The sequence below is a fragment of the Psittacula echo genome (genome assembly GCF_963264785.1).
Source record: "Psittacula echo genome assembly, chromosome: Z".
NCBI lineage: Eukaryota > Metazoa > Chordata > Aves > Psittaciformes > Psittacidae > Psittacula > Psittacula echo.
Window position 1 is genome coordinate 49,535,311 of NC_137742.1, and position 16,632 is coordinate 49,551,942.

A 16,632-nucleotide genomic window follows, 5' to 3' on the forward strand; every position below is an offset into this window, starting at 1 on the left:
AAACACAGACCTCTAGTGTGATCAAATCACGACAGACCTGTTCGTCCCATGTTCAAATGGTCCCTCATACAACAGCCCAGCTACTTAAACATGGCAAGACCATGAGTATCCACCTCACATCATGGTCATGATAAATATCAACATTTAATAAAAACAATGTGTGTTGCAATTATTATTCAATAGAGAACTTAGAGCTTTTTTTAAAAAAAAATGTAAAGCTACTTCCTTTACCACTTGTATTTCTACTTCCACAATAAGCATTACAGACATACTTCTTTAATTCAGTCATTCTGGTAGTCTGAAAACGCAACTACCCAACTTCCCCAAACCACTTTTCACTTACAGATTCAACCTTCGCTAACAGAAATTTTATATTGTGCCTATAACATGATGTGCACTTGCTTTCTGGTAATGAAACATATATTCTTATACAGACTAACGAAGTTGAAACTAGACAACCATAAAAGCTTCAATTTTTTACCACACTATTTAGCTCCATACTAATGGTGGAATCATTAATTATGATTTCTATTTATTTTGCACCTTCCGTAAGAAAATCCTCTGAAGAGATCAGCACCAGAGTTCTTGGGTTTTAAACAATGAACTCAATAGGATAAGAATGTATGGCTGTTTTAACACCACTACTACTCAAAAATACCTCTTAAAAAAATACCACATTTCAATTGTATCAATTGCAATAGCTTTCCCATGAGTCTGCTACTGTAAGTTATTTGCCAGACAAGTTGACACAATTTTTTTTCTTCTGATTAATAAGCAGACATTCCTAAACTTGTTAGTGCTAAGATTCTTCATCCTTCTTCTTTAAATGAATAGTGATATTCAGGTTGAACATAATAAATAGTATGCCCAAAATGTTGAGCAACCTGTTTATTCCCCTTTGATTTCTAGTAAATTAATCAGAAAAGGACATCTTCATTCCACTATTACAGATGACTGACTCAAATCTTTTGCATATACCATATATTTAACCACTGCACATATGTCTTTTTAAATGTTAAAAGGAATTGAAAATGCAGGGTTTATCTGTTTTGATTAGTAATAATTACAAAAATAGTTTATCAGCACATCCAGTTTTACGATCCATAAATAGAAAAGGAGGAAGTGTGCTAAAAAAGTGGTAAAAAAGAGAAAGCCAGAATCTCTTCTAAAGAAGTCCTAAAGTCAGTTTTAGGCATAAATTCTATCAAAGAAAGGAGGAGTTCTTCCTGAGAAAAACCACAGTTTGAACTGTGCTATCACTTGAATGTAGATGACGGCATGGCTGAAAGCCTTTCTTTTCATTACCTTCTATCCCATCCCCTGGTCTGAAAGGCATAACCCAGTATCTCTTTAGTTGCCTTTTGGTTGGTTGGTTGCTTGTTCTCTCTTTACAATGATCAGTATTAGTAATATTGGTATATATTAGTTGGAAACTTTCAGCACGTCAAGATTCAATGACACTATGTACCAGGTGATATTTCCAGTGGGACATTTAAAGAAGCAGGCAAATAATACATTGTGGATGACTTTCTGGCAAAGAATGGCCACGTACCCAGATCAGCAAGTGCCTATGTGGAGTTCGACGTGAACCAAGGGACAACAAAAGGTGAAGGAGGATGGGAGTGAGGCACTGGGAGTAAGAATCCCAGCAAGATAAAAAGGAGCTGGAATTTACTGAGTTGCTAAACTGAGGACTGTTGGAAAACTTTGAAGGTCAGGTTCTCACACCTGTGCTTAACCAATTATATGTTAGTTGTTAAGGGCCTCAAAGATATGTATCCAATCACAATGTGCCAAGTTAGTGTAAACAACTTTAAGAAATAGTATATAAAGAGTTAGTTTTCTATAATAAGGGGCTTTGTCTGATCACACTGATCTCCAACTGAGTCCTTTCCACAACAATACATGTAGTACATTAAAATAAACACACCTTGTGAAGAGTATCTGTAACAATAATCATGACTCCCAGTTACAAGATGATCATCCTCTGCATACAGCAGGCTGAAAACAAAACTGAGGTAAGAACTGAAGTAATGGCCTTAGAAAGTGTAGATGAGGTAACTATTGAGTTTAACTGAGAACCTTCTCAAGCTATAACAGGTGAGAAGAGCTAGTACTTTTATGGGAAATCTCTAACCTTGAAGACTTTTCTTCTGTTTTAAGATCTAGAATTCAGCTTTGGCCACTTTAAGTCTATTCAAAAAGCTTCAAATATTGAACTCAAAATCCAAAATGCATTAAAATGGCTAGCATACCTGCACAAACATCTCTGCTCATATTAATATTGAACCAGCACTCAAGGCCAAAGTCTTGCCATTCCACACAGTACTTTGTGAAAGTAAGGACTAGTAAGCATTCGAGCCACGAGCAGGAGCATGTCATAATTAGGCTTTGTTCATACAAAAGTCAGACAGGAAAACAGCAGCTGCAATACTATTTCCCATAAGCATCAAGTGAAGCAGCTCAGAAGTACTTCCCCTTATTCCCAGTGTCCCCAAAGGCTTCAAACTGCCTCAGAAAAATAAATGAAAGTGCTTCCAAATAGAAATATTTCCCATCCATTGAGCATATTTTCAGTACTGATGTTGCAAGCTCAACTCTATTTTTTAAGTATTTGCTATTTTAAAATATTTCAGAGATATTTGATCTCCTCTATTTTTAAAAGACGGTCCAATAGGCTTGTCAGCAAATTACTGCAGAGAAAGAAAAGCAAAGGAAAGGAGATCCAACAGTGGAATATCATCTGCTATCCGGAGAGGCTTAGCAAATTACACATATTGATGGCACTTGAGCCCAGAACTCAATCACTTAAAAACCACGTCCATTCACACGCAGTCAGTAAGTTCCAGTTGGTGACAGAACTCCACAAAGAAATGTCAAAATACTAACAATAGCATATTTTAAACCTGAATTTCTTATATCCTACAAAACCTTACTGCTTCACTATTAACTACAGACATCAAGTTAAAAAATACTTCTGGGCATTGTTGACAACTAAATATCTGCACCTTCGTATTATTAAATAGCTTTTGGGGGACAGTATTTTGACTAAAACAGGCAGGATCTAACTGAGAGTTACACCCTTTCTTTCAAATTTCTTTTGGGGTAAGACAATAAAGAGTTGTCTGATCTGTATAAGCGGACATATATGTATATTTATGCTTATTAAAACATGCATACGGGATTATTTTGTTCTCCTCTAGCTTTAAAGAGCTGCAAATTCAATCTAGATGCTGGATATCTTTTACTGCAGTATATCTACAACAAAGGTGTCACTGAAGGAAACCAGTGTAAGTAGCAGGCAAAGACAAGAGAAGAGAAAGTTTAAAAAAAAATACATATATATAATTAACCACTGATTTTTTTCTTCATATTTGTGGCAATTAGCACACATATAAATAGCTGCATTGTATGTTGCTCTATGGCATTTATGGAAGGAAGAAGATACGAAAGTAATTGTTGTAAATATTGTTAAGATGAAAATGCCATAGATTCATATACATCTAAATACTTCTCCTACATGATCATTCTATTCTTTTCAAAAGCAAGTGGAAAATAATTCTTTACCATGCAATAACTATTTTTGCCATGTGTTGCGCACATGTATTCTATTTCCAGCACACATTACCACCAAGCACATGAGATCAGATTATTTTTTGTCAGAACGTTTTCTCAGCTAAGGATATAAACGGCAAAGCAGGCTCAGTTCCCTCACCAATAAAGAAACCAGGTGCCATAGGCATTTAGTACAACAGGGTAAAGGATTAGTTAGCTAACCCACCTCAGGGAACTGTAAAGAAAACCAGCAGCCTTTCTTCACAAATAAAGATGCCAAACACCCACAGATGTGACATGAATATTTCAAATGAAGGTGACCACTCAATTTGACTTAATACTTATGGAAAAGACATGGACCTTGGACACCACAATGCAAAGACAAATGGTCAGATTTACATAACAGAAGTTAAAAGGAGTTATGTTCATCATCTAAGAACAAATGAATTTACCAATAATGCCCCGGGTAGCAGAGGCCTAGCCAAAAGTTATCCTTATGAATTCAGTATTAACAGGGCGAATTGATGACCTGTAGTTTTCTGTTAAAGTGCTCTTCACCTGGTTTTAGCCACTTTAAAACCACAGCGTTTTTAACCATTTTATATGAAGCATAGACGAGTTAGTGTAACTTCTGATAAAAAATGGATCCATATGCATGTCCTGAAATGGTAGCAAAACCTTTAACCAACATCTGAAACTAAGTTTGCAGCTTTTGAGATGATGTAGGAGATTTTGTGACAGACATGGAATTTACATATAATAAAGATTTTATAGTTTTCTTTTAACCAGGATTCAAAGATGATTAAAATTGTGAGAATGACATTAACTAAAACAGCAATGTTCCATCATAATCATGTTCAAATGAGCTTGGTATCTTGTTGGAGTCACTAAATTGCTCAACACCCCTACAGACCCTCTTATGATCACCGAAACATGAACAACTTGGTATTGCTAAAAGACAGAATTATGTCTAATAAAGTCCTCTGTGTTTAATGTGCAGTAAATAAAACTCTATTTCAAAATATGCAAAGATGTCTTTGGCATCTGAAATATATTTATTAGAGAAGTACAAGCAGCTTGGAAAGTGGCTGAAGTTCCTGAATTGTCTTAATGCAGGTTAGGATGCTAACCCATCTTTCAAGAAAGCCTAAAAGAAAATAAATGGCTTCACTCTTACATACAGAGAACTTTTTCTCAATCCCAAGGTTTGAAATGAAAGACAGAAAGCAAAAGCACAGTGGCGACGCAGCCCAATAGAAAAAGACAGCCAAACAGCATTCTCTAATTTAGGAATGTATCTCAAACTGGTAAACTAAAACTTAATTCCCTAAGGTGCTGCAATTCCCATAAAACTCCCATAAAAAACCTGCAACCTTCCTCAGGTAAAGCAGTGAGAATAATAATCCATATAAGGCCCCTCTTAAAGTCTGCACACACTGGCAATCATGAAGGGCCAGAAGTACAGAAAGAACCTTTTCCCAAAACCTATGTTTGTACCTGACGAGTGCCAAAGATATTTTTTGGATTAAAAATAGCTAAATAACACCTCCCTAAATACTAAGTTTTTAGTCAGAATTCATCGCTGCAGTCTGAAAATAGAATGGGTAAGAAGAATAACCTTCTAGGGCTGCAACACGTGCTGGAGCAGGCTTAAAATTACTTCAAGCATCCCATTACCAAGTTAAAAAGAAGTACGGTAACATTATAGTAGCGCTGGTATTCATTACCATATAGGACATTTTTGGAGCTCCCACAGCTAATTGATTTCATTGCTGTTGTCATACAAAACTAGAGTTTTGTACTGGGTTTGACTCTGGCTGGCAGGTAAGCCTGCCACAGTTACCTGCTCACTCCCCAGCAACAGGAAAGAGAAGAGTAATGAAACAGCAAAAGCAAGAGAGGCGGGGAAACACCTCATGGTTGAGGAAGTTTAATAAGTACGGGGGAAGAAAGCGATAAAACAAACGATGCAAAAGCAGTGACCCTCCATGAGCAGATCAATGCCTCATCAGGCTTAAGCAAGAGAAACAACTCCCCAGTTTTATTACTGAGCCCAATGTTATTTGTTATAGAATATCCCCTTGCTCAATTCATGTCAGCTGTGCCAGGTGTGTCCCCCCCAGCCTCTTGCCCACCCTCGGGTGACTCACTGGCAGTAAGAAACAGCAGGGACTTTGATGCTGCACAAGTACTGCTCTGTGACAGCTGGCGTTTTACCAACGTTGTTTAGGTCAGCAATCTAAAACACAGCACTATTTGGGATGCTATAAAACAAAATAACTTCATCCCAGCCATGCCCAGTACAAGTTTTTAAGATAAAACTACTAGTACTCAAAGTCTTTGTTAGCACATAGGTCAACCACAAGTGAAACAAGTCAAAATACCTATGGAGAGCTACAGGAAGCTGATACGTACAAAGATATCAGAGGACCCACTTGAATTGCCCTGTGACTTCATAGAGCCTAAAGATACCAGTGAAGACTGCACAGATATTCCTGTAGCTTTAGATATTAAATCAACAGTTACCTACCTCTAATCCACTTGCAGGAATCGACACAGCCTATAGCTTGCTTAAAGATGACACATTATGCCAGATTAAGGGGTTTCCTGAACAGGAAAATCTCGACCATACTTTGATACACACAGAGATACCAGAACACGTCTGGTAATGGTTATGCAAGTTTCCAGTTAAGTCGTTTTTACTACAGTCAAGTTCATCTGCACTTCTCTATATACCAAAATTTCTTCCATGGTGTCATGTACATTAATAGTCATCTAACTACAAGTTGTAATGCATTTAAGCAAGTAGCTGTACACAAAGTTCAACACAACTCCAAAGCAGTGCCACAAGGACAAATTCCAAAAGTCAAATTCAACAAGCATGTGAAACGCAAGAATTCATCTACACATGTAACCTAGAAAAGGTACATTTATATAAACCTGATGAAAATACCGTAAAACATATTTTTAAAACAAAATTTAATTCACTGCCGTGGCAGTAGATACGTAATATAGCTACTGGAGATCTAGTTCCAATCCATACAAGCAGCAATAAGCCGGTTACATCACCAAAGGCATCTGTAGATCAAACCTTAGAGAAGCATATTACAAAAAAGATGACAAATACAGACCGAAACTATTTCTAGATTAGTCTTTAGATATTGAAATTAAAAATTTGGATCTATTGTACATCCAGAAAGCAAAGCCTCTTTATAGGAGCAACTGGAAAAACAAACTGTCCAACTAAGGACATCCACTGCATAACATAGTTTTCCCAATATAAAATGTTCTGCATCCATCTGGTATCTTTTCCATTTTAATTTAGTCTATTCTGGTAAAATCCACTCCAGAAAAGACTTCACTATTTGAAAATTCATTATAGCACTTTAAGTAAGCCCTCCATCTCCACGCACATTTCATTATTCTAGGTACCCAAGAGAGGTGCTTTTCACTGCTTCATAATCATGTTTACAAGACATCGCTTTCATCTAAATTCTGGGACACACCTGAAAAAGTGTCTCCACAGCTTCTGCTTGTGTCAGGTTTCCAAACCAAGTCACTACAAAATTCTTACTCAGGAGATCTGTGTATCATTTCCATAACTAACCAAAAGATCTTGGGTACTGTGTCAGTTTCAAACATCTCACAAAACTGCAGTTCTTCAGCTGTTAAGAACCCTATTTAGTTTGCTTATTTCTGAGCTATATGGTTATATTTATTCTCATTTAAAGAAATGACACTCAGACATTTCTTTATAGAAATCTTAGCTTTAAAATTAGGCTCAAAACTCTCTATTTTCCATTAAAAAAGCAAGCTGCACTTCCAGAATTCTTAATGACTTAGTATGTACTAGTTGGAGGAAGTGAAATCAAAATGGTCAAGTTTATCATAGAATCATAGAACGGTTTGGGCTGGAAGTGACCTTAAAGATTACCTGATTCCAACCCACCTTCCACTAGACCAGGGTGCTCAAAGCCCCAAGCAACCTGGCACTGACGCTTCCAGGGATGCGACATTTGTCTCCCCAGGTTTTCTGTACAGCTACTCAAAAAAGAAGATACCCTGGAGTACAACTCTGACTGCCACACACAGAATCCAAACAAATACATTTTTCTTTTCACTGGTATATTTATGCTTTGTGACTACTTCTCCAGAACATAACAAAAAAATATTTCATACCTAATATTTCAATTTATTAGTTTTAGGCATGCTAATTTGATCAATTTTTTTCACATTTTAAGATAATTTAAGGGCTTTTGGAAAGTCATCCTTGTTTCCCACTACCCTCCACCAGTTAAACTGAAGAACTGATCAAATGCCACTCTCTCAGAAATACATCTTTTACTTAGAATTTAGTATTTTTCATATTTTTAGGTTGTTTCTAATGAAAATAAAATCAAAAAAATGCCACATCCATTGTGTGCATTTGTTCTAATGGGTTAAAAGCCTCAGACAATTTATTAAAATATTTAAACAGAGTAATTAATTATTTTTTTTTCTTTTTTAGCAATTAAAACCTACAACCTCACTATGTTCTCCAACAGCCAAAGATACACTTTAATTCTGCTCTTATACTTTCCACCTGAATGACACTAAGAATGGTACAGCCCATTGTGTTGGCTTGTATTACGAAGTCCTGCCTTATTAACTCTTACACTACTAAAGCACTAGCTTGATCATTCCAGTTAAGCTGCTGCCCACAGAAACGTTGCTTCTACTTAGCAAAAACTACCACGTAACTAGAGGACCACTTCAGACAGATGCGGGGTTTTAGGTAAATCTTACATTAATAACACAAATCTCAAGTCCAAGATGGCTTCCATTCTAATGGAGAAGGAGAAAGAAGAATGCTTATATTATTAAGAGAAACGAATCCTTTACATTTTTTAACCAGTGTCACAAGCCACACAAGAGAAGGAATGGTCTGATCTTCTGTTTCATCAGCTTGAAAAGGCAAATCTCAAAATTATAACCATCAGGGAACATACTGCTAAAAAGATGGCTCCCTAGCTGGCTTTTATAATTTCACTAATGGCCTGATAATTTAATTTGTTACTCATCAGCTTTGTGCTCACAAACCACAGTGAGCTACAGTCTACAGCTCATTCAAGACCAAAAAAGGAAGACAAATTGCATGGAAATATCTAGCACTTCAGCGAAACACAACCATTTACCAGAAACTTCAAGTTTTATGCTGTGGCAATATTAGCTATGAATAAAGTTGTCTCCACTTCCACTAAAGCCCATGAAAAACAGGAGAAAAGTACACAGTGGTTGAAAGTACTTTCAATTAAAATAATCTTCAAACAGTGAAGAATGGTCTCTCTTAGACAGAAATATAATATTTTCATTAATTGCTCCTGGCACTGAAGAAGTAACTAAACTAAAGCTATCATTACAGAACTTACAAACTAGAGGAAACAGACACACAATATTTCATAGACAACTGCTCAGAGCACACAATATAGGAAGAGACATCTAAACAGATGTCCTGCACAAGCCTGATGAAAAGAATCTTGCATCTTAAGTAAGGGATGGAAGAAATAACCAGGCAGCAACAGATTTAGTTTCTTCTTTTGAAGGTAATCCACTTTAGAATCTGTAATTAGTACAGTACTAATTACACAGTACTGGTCACTACTCACTCAACTGAAGATAAAGGTTTCTGACTACTTTTATCTAGCCCATTTTTTAAGCAAGTTCCTCTAAGACTTTGTGTGACATGTCCAACCACAATTTCATAGCTCCGCAAGAAAAAAGGTCTTGCCTCGATTTTTTTTTTTTTTTTTTTTTTTTTTTGAAAGTCCATAAGAACTGGATGTGGTGGGTTAACTTTGGCTAGCTCCCAGGTACCCACCACACCGCTCTCTCAGTTCTCCTCAATAACATGGGGGATAAAATAAAATTAAAAGCTTGCAGGTTGAAATAAGCACAGGGAGATCACTCACTAATTACCATGGTGGGCAAAACAGGCTCGACTTAGGAAAGACAGATTTAACTTACTGTCAATTTGAGTTGGATAGCAAGAAACACACAAAACCAAATAAATCTAAAAACATCTGCCCCCACCCTTCCTTCTTTCCTGGCTCAACTTCACTGCTAACTCTTCTACCTCTTTCACCACTGCTGAGCAGTACCAGGAGGACGAGGAATGGGGGTTGCAGTAAGACTGTAACACTTCTCTGGCACTCCTGCCTCCTCACTTTTTTTCCTCAGCTCCATAACAGGGTCCCTTCCATGGAATAGAGTTCTTCATGAACTGCTCTAACACGGGTCCCTACCCATGGGCCACAGTTCCTCAAGAAATGCTTCAGCATAGGCTTCCATGGGGTGCAGTCCTTCAGAACCAGACTGCTCCAGTGTGGGTCACTCCTCTTGGGTCACACCTGCCAGAAACTCTGCTCCTGCATAGGCTACTCTCCACAGGCCTGTCACAGCTCTTGCCAAGAACCTGCTTCTGAGAGAGCTCTTCATGGGTTGAAGCTCACTTTAGGGCATGTCCCCTTGCTCCAGCATCAGGTTCTCCACAGGTTGCAGGAGAAGATCTGCTCCACCACGGACCTCCACAGGCTACAGGGGAACAGCCTGCCTCACCATGGTCTGCACCATGGGCTGCAGGAGCATCAGTTCAGCATGTTCTCTGCTCTTGCACTTGAACTACCTCTTCTCCTTCCTTCTTCCTGACTTTGGTGTCTGTAGTGTTGTTTCTCTCACAATTTTTCCATTCCTCTCTCTCACAGATGCTGCACCTGGTTTTTACTATTTCTAAAATACATTAGAGCAGAGGTGCTATCAGCACCACTGAAGGGCTCAGCTTTGGGAAACCATGGGTGCATTCTGGAGCTGGCTGGAGCTCATGGTGTCCAATACTGGGGCATCTCCTGGTCTCTTCTCACACAGGCTAACCCCCGCCACAAAAACCTTGCCGTGTAAACCCAATATAGTGGTTTAAAAATTCTATTCCCAACTACAGAGTAACTTTAAGAAAATTGAATACATATATATATATATGTAAAAAACAACTTTCCTATACAAGTCATTGTAATTACCAATGAGAAGGCAGATAAGTGATTCTTAGCTGAAAGTTTCGTTGCTGATGAGAGCTGATTTAAAGACTGCACTATCCTGACAGTTTCACCCAACTTCCTACCCTTCTCCATGTGCCTGTCTCCTCAACAAGAATGGATCACTCTTTTGGAGATAAAGAAAACAAACACAGCTAAATTCTCACATTCTTTCTGAAAAACTTCCTGGAAACCGCCCATTTGTATTTCTTCTGCAACTAGAAGACATACATATATTTTTATTTTTTTTTTTGCTGCATCAGCTAGTTATGCAGCTATCTACTGTGCCACCATGTGCTGCTCTAACTACAAGCAATTTTTTTTCTATCATCTTCCAGTACCTTGTTCTACAATTAGTCACAAGGTTATGGTAAACATGGGCAGGATAATATACATGAAACAGCACGCTGAACTCATACAAACTACATTCCAATACTAGAATCACGTGATCAATTAGGAACACAGCAGCTCTGCCACACGTAAGGCCAAGAACAAACTTTTGTTTCAGATGAGCTTTTCTAGCATTCAAAAATCCACGGTCCTTCCAATTTCTTCTGAAGTTCAGCATTCCTCCTCAAGGTAAAAGGCAGAGGAGCACTTGGAGTTATCTGAGGTACTTCCAAAAGAAAGACATTTAAACCAGTTTTCGTTACCGGCATTTTTTTCTGCGACTAGGAGATCAAACCACAATCCTAACTGCATTCTTTATTGGCTCAGGTGTTCAAAATAAAAAAATCATGACAGCTATTAGTTCTTTCAGAAAAACAACATTAGAAACAAAATTAGGAAGTATAATTAAGCAATGTTGGACAAATGCAAGCTGTAAACTCCAAACTGAACAGATTACTGTGCACACATACACTGAAGACAGCTGTCACGTGGCTGACCAACTGCCAGATTTCATGTAACTCATATTGTTCTAGGGGGAATACAACTGTCATTGAGCTTACCAGACTACCAGCAACTAGCATCAGTGTGAATCTGAACCTTGATTAAAGTCTGGAATAAAAAAAGAGGAAAGAACCTAGCTATTGTCTACTGCTAAAATCATTTACTTGGGGGAATGAAGTGTATGTATAGCAACAAAAATATCTGGAAGACACCACAATATTTTCATGTGTGATCTAAACACTGAGAAGGGAACAGTGGAGTAATATATTAACTTTCTTCTCAGGTCCAGTGCAGGAGCTGGAATCTGGAGGACCAAAATACGCTATGGAAAAATATACCTTCTCTCCTTGCTTGCTTAACAGAGACTGGAGAGAAAAAGAAAACTACACCCACAGTAATACTTCCCTACTACTCTTGATAGTTCTACAAAAATAAGAGTAGGTCAAGTATTCAAGAGCTATTATGAAACTCCTCCTCCATATGAAAACCTCATGAGTGAAGAAGCCTTCAAAGCTCTGCTGTAGCAGGCTTGTCTCCTTCATGAACTTCTGACAGAAAAACTACACCAGTTGGAAATGGCAGCTGGGAACCACACACCATACAGCCTGTTCAGCTGCGCTGGAAACAGAATTCTGATTTAGACAAATTATGCCAAAAGGAAAAGCATTTGTGTTGGCTTTACTCACATCACAGGCCCAGAGGATGAATTTTTGCTGGCGGAAAAATTACTTTTGCCTTTCTAAGAGGTACCTTTATTGGCAAAGCTGCAGTGATTTTTAGGTCAAAGAGGTTTGGAAAGTTCCACCATCCAAATTTTTCAAATTGTCTTGAAAGCCGATTACAACAAAACGTAAGTTAACTATCCATATTTTGATACATTTCAAAGATTTCTGAAATAAGATCTCCAAGGAACAACACTTTTGCAAATCTGTCAACTAAAAATTGTCCCAAAGCTATCTTTTTGTGCACATATATACAAAAAAAATAACTCATTAATCTCACGACCTCTATTTCAGTTATTGCAGTTCACTTTGGAGAAGTAATACTGAAGTGACTGTCCTTAACAATTATACTCTAAACACAGTCACCAAAATATCTCAAGAAGTAGGAGGCTCTTGCCCCTAAAAGCTCGCCTTTTAACTCTACCATGCAAAAAGAAATCCAGAAGTTATCTGCTCCTCTACGGAATTACAGCATTTCATTCTCCTCCCATCAGAAATGGCAGAATTTTTCTGAGTATCAACAGAAGGTAGATGGATGCACAGAGACTCACAACTCACATAAGGACTTTTGGGGAAGAAACTACCTATTATTGGACAGAGACAGCCAGAGTCAAGCAACTGTCCTGGCTGACCAGCCACTAAGGAAGGAAAATAAAACAGTAACTACTCTCAGCTGTATACAATAGCATGCGGTTTTATTTATTAGTTTGAGCTAATAGACCAGTGGACTATGAGCCAATAAGATACTGCCTGAAACAAACACATGAGGAATACTTTTTTTTTAAATGCATTCAAGTGCCTTCTTGACAGGACATGCAAAGAGGGCTGGAGGAACATGACAGTCCTATGGGAAACCGTAGTACAAGGAACAGCAGGTGAAAAGGAGGAACGAAAAGAATATAAAAGGAGTCTGTTTCTTTAATTACTCTAACCACCAACAAATAAAACTGTTTAAAAAGAAAAGAATATTACCTGATCCCAAATATCCATAGTTTGTAATCGCAAAATTGATCACTATTTCATGTGACCAAACACAGAAACAAAGGGGGTAGGAGAAGACCTGGAATCATGCAGCAGGCTTCAGTTTGCCAAAACATTTCCAAACGCAAAACTCAACAATAACTAGAAGTTGTATAAATATTATTTTGCCTTCTATTCAAAGGCTTAGGAAACTGAACAACAAAAGCTTTAAGGCGTAATATTAGGTTGTTCAACTCTTTGGACTACAAACATTATTGAACACCATCTAAAAAATAAAAAGTTGCTCTCGGACAATATATTTTACTTGTACCTTCTTTCAGACCTCACACAGTTAAGAAGAGAAGCTGTAAGAATGCCTCCAGAACACACTGTCACTCCAACACAAGGCTTTGCAAGAACGTGGATGGTCCTTCTTCCCTTCCTCACAGCACCGTATCTCCCAACAGTACTATGCACACACACTTCCAATTTTTTTTTTAAGGTGAAAAGCCCTCAAAATCTACTCACAAAGCTATCTGAGCAATATCACTATTATACATATGTTAAAATTACATTAATAATTAAAAATGAAGCTATTCAAACTGCCTATGTCCATGTACCTCGGCCCTTTGTGTTGACACAGCATAGCTCTAAATTACTTGATCACAGATTTTTTACCTATGGACACCTGCCTCATCCCATGCAGAGACTGTACCTCCCTCAAGGATTGAACACTGACAGGAAATAGACTTTTGTACAGACTCACCTGCCTTTGCTGCAGAACTGAGCAGGTGCACAGCATAGGCTTACACAGGCCAGGACTGAGTGCGTATGTTCACTCCAGAAATGCCAGTATTCTATTTATCTGGTTTTAGACAGAGAAAGAAAGGGGCTAAAAAGTGACTCAGAGCCAGAGCACTTCTCATGGAAGCAGAAGGTGGCCTCATAGATATCACACACCCTTAACCCCAGCCAAGCTTTTCTTTGACTTCTGGGTGTCCCTTTTGATCAGCACTAGAGCATTTGTGAAGAACTTTCTGCATCCATGGATGCATAGAGCATAAGAACCAAGACAACAGTAGTAAAAAGATTCAAAGCAAATCTTTATGCAGAAATGAAATTATATGACTGCTGGCACATCTCTATTTTCTTTTATACAATTCCTGGTTTTTTCATCCATTTCATATGCAAAAATTCCATAATTTGGAATCATGCTCAAATCCACAACAGTCATCAACAGTCTAAATCTTTTAATCAACCACACTGTCATTTTGTGAAAAACAGCTGGATGTCATGTTTGGTGAACTAGCCCTTAGAAGGAAACAAGACACTTGGCTTGTGGCTTTCACAGATTTTTTCGATAGCTGAGGAATGGCAAGATTTAAGGATCCTGGATTTCATTCCTCACATAAAAGGGAATTACATTCTAGGACAAAGTTTCTCGATCTGTGGTTTGTAAAACATCAGATGGTGGTCCAAAAAATCATCATAAAATGTATTTTTAAAAACCATACATTCCCACACATGCAAGCAAGAAAACATAATTGAGGAAATACAAAAAATAGAACAAACATTCAAAGTCTACCCTAATTGAATTGCACTATAACACATTAGAAAATGTGACATTTCACAAGATGATACTTGCATTATTTTAAGGAAATTAAGTGCTCTTGAAATAACACATTGTCCTGCAATATTGCTGTTTGAAAATGCTTTCTTCTGTTCTACCAAATTTCCTAAGTACCCTCCAGAAAATGTCTTGTTAAATCCAGTGTTCCTCCCTCCATCCTACTTCCCTAAGTCATTACTTGTTCTCTTCATGTCCTACTGTGCTTTCTTTAATTTCATCCTCTTTACAGACACTCTTACAGTCATCTACAGAAGCAACTCATCCAACCACTGAGCTCTTTCTCCCTATTTTCATTGACAAACTCTGCCTCAAGTCTTCTGGTTCACTCTGAGTTTCAGTTATCACTGTTGGAACATCCTTTATTTCACTGGCTCAGCTGCAGGATCTTCCTTTCTTAGCACCCTGCTTTTTCACATAACTTGGTTTTTTTAACCACAGACACCTGGTCCACACCCTATCTCTATTCCCTGGTTTAAAATCTGGCTTTGCTATCCAGACCTAGTCCTTCATCCTCCTCTTTTCAGAGTTTATGTCCCATCCTAATGACCACACATAAACATCCTTGCATCTTGTCTACAGTTAGCTGAGTCAGCTGTCATCCTCTAAGTTGCTTTTTTTTTTTAAGCCAGACAAACAGGCAACAATGCCTACATTAAATCTCAATACCAAAACAGCTCTGTAAAGTCAGCCAACAAAGAATGCTGGAGAAGAACAGTATTAATAGCACAACTAAGATCCTCTCCCTCAAAATCAGTATTTCTGCTCTCGTATTTCCCCTATAACACTATGATAAAATTTATGACTGTTAAATAAAAAAGTAACCTAAAAAAATACACAGTTGACAACAAGTCTCAACTAATGACCACCTTTTCATATGAAGTACATAACATGTAACTTAAAACCTCATTTGCATGTGTTGCTTCGATGCTTCATTCTTCATCAGTTTAAAAAACACAGCTTTTAAACTTTTTTCCCTGAAGATTATTATTATTAATAATTGATCTTTAAAAGTTGTTCCTTTAAAACAAGATACAACCTTTAAATTAAATATACTAATACAATATATTTCATACAAGCATATTTAACTTATTTATATGTATTACTAAATACTGAATTCATACTTCCTTTTTTTCAAGACAATGCTTTTCACAAGTCTTAGAAGTTACAAACTGTATCTGGATGGAAAACACAATTAAAAGCAACAAAAATAACTTAAAATTCAACTAAAAGTACTCAGGTATGTTACATATGTAAAAATTGCAAAAACTATTTTGCATTTAAATCTGAATTAACTACATTATGTGTGGCTAGCAAGTTTAATGGCTTCATAAGGGAAAGAAAGATTTTAGAACTGATCTCTTCTTTCCTGACAGTTCTGTTCGCATATTAGTAAGAGGAAATTACTTTTGTTTTCGGTTTCAAGCAGATTTAAATTAAGCTTGGGCAAAGTAAGAACTAGCTGGGACATCTAAAAATAAGGAAACTATTCACTTCATATCCACAGAAGACAATTGCCTCAATTGGTTTTGACATGTTGACAAATTCTTTTTCCCAGTGTTTTGTAGTTGAGAGCTTTTATTTTCCTGAGCACTTGGCAAGACACATGTTGCTTTCTTGGTTTTGGGGTTCTTTTAACTGTATTTTTAAAATTCATGCAGCATGAAGTGAGAGTTACTTTCATAATACCTTTTAAGTATTTTTTTTCAATTAAAAGTTAACTGTAATGGGCTTAAAATATAGTTTTGATACAGCTTCCTACATAGGCCTCTAGCATTATTTGGTCCTCATTCTGAATTGCAGGCAAGACTTT

The 16,632-nt window shown here is 37.3% G+C and overlaps 1 protein-coding gene across 1 annotated transcript in view; it reads right to left on the minus strand.

Annotated features, from left to right (window-relative positions):
• AUH (AU RNA binding methylglutaconyl-CoA hydratase) overlaps positions 1 to 16,632 on the minus strand; it is a 108,194-nt gene that overhangs the window by 86,669 nt on the left and 4,893 nt on the right. The gene's annotated exons all lie outside the window — the stretch shown is intronic.